The sequence below is a fragment of the Vollenhovia emeryi genome, unplaced genomic scaffold (assembly GCF_000949405.1).
Source record: "Vollenhovia emeryi isolate VEMERY1.0 unplaced genomic scaffold, V.emery_V1.0 DF945807.1, whole genome shotgun sequence".
NCBI classification, from domain to species: domain Eukaryota; kingdom Metazoa; phylum Arthropoda; class Insecta; order Hymenoptera; family Formicidae; genus Vollenhovia; species Vollenhovia emeryi.
The window spans coordinates 946-2073 of record NW_011960559.1 but is presented as its reverse complement, the minus strand read 5'-3'; the positions used below and the strand labels follow the sequence as shown (position 1 = coordinate 2073).

The following is a 1128-nucleotide window of genomic DNA, read 5'->3' as shown; positions in this document are numbered from 1 at the left end:
AAACTTTTAAAACTGGTTCTGTTAATACTTGTAAGTACTATAAATTATATTAAATTGTAATTTACATATCTATATATGCATTTGATTATTTTACAATATGTTTTATGGAGAGTCGAAATAGATGCGTAAACAACATCTCAAAGTTATATACACGTTATTGCGAATAGTATTATCACAGCCCCGGTGGTCGAGTTGGCTAAGACGCCCGTCACGGATTGTAGGGAGGTCCCAGGTTCGAATCCTGGCTGGGGTAATATTTTTCGCAATAATTTTAATAGCTTGATATGGTCAACAAAAATCGCTATAGCCAGTGTAGGTCGATAAAACTTATGAAATATGTTTTAATTTACAGCAGTGACACAATTTGAACGATATATTATTCGAAAGCTATTAGATATTGATTTTAAAATAACAACTATACACGAACAACAAAAAAATATAAATATTAAGATAGATAATATTTCAAATCAAATTCAGACATTTGGGATAGATGATAAAATAAAAAAAAAGATGTTGAATCAGATTACATGGAACTTTTTCCTATAGAAACATTGGAAAAATTACAAGAATTGGAACAAATATTAATTAAGAATGAGATTAATCGTAAAGAATTAGTATGTATATTTAGAAAAATATATTTATAAAAATTAATTTTGATAATGCAAAAATGAAAAATAATTAATTTTATTAATTTTTTCAGATGATACAACTGTCACGAATTGGTGGGACAGACATTAAATCAATAACATTTAACATATTACGACGAATTATGAGCGATTCAGTTGGAAGTATGTTTAGTTATGTGGAAAGAAAAAATATCCTTTCTTTGATTTATATCTCCGAAAAATTATATTTGGTAATTATAAATTAAAAATATTTTTAATTATTTATCTAATAACTATAAGTAAAATAAACATTATGTAATATTCTGAAATACAAGAAATCTACAACAAATTAAATTATTTTTTCTAAGTTTGAGTTATTGTTTTAGTTTTATTTAATTATAATACATAATTTACTTTTTCTAATTGTATATTTAAGTTTCTATTTTTAACTCAATAATTTTTTTTAACTTAATATCTTATTTTTTCGTAAATATGTATTATATGTATTAATGTATATTTTATT

The 1128-nt window shown here is 23.5% G+C and overlaps 1 non-coding gene across 1 annotated transcript; it reads left to right on the top strand.

Annotated features, from left to right (window-relative positions):
• Positions 1-177: 177 nt before the first annotated feature.
• Positions 178-253, top strand: Trnav-cac. The gene is given in 2 exon segments: positions 178-213; positions 220-253. It is a non-coding gene; the product is annotated as a tRNA-Val (tRNA).
• The last annotated feature ends 875 nt before the right edge of the window (positions 254-1128 follow it).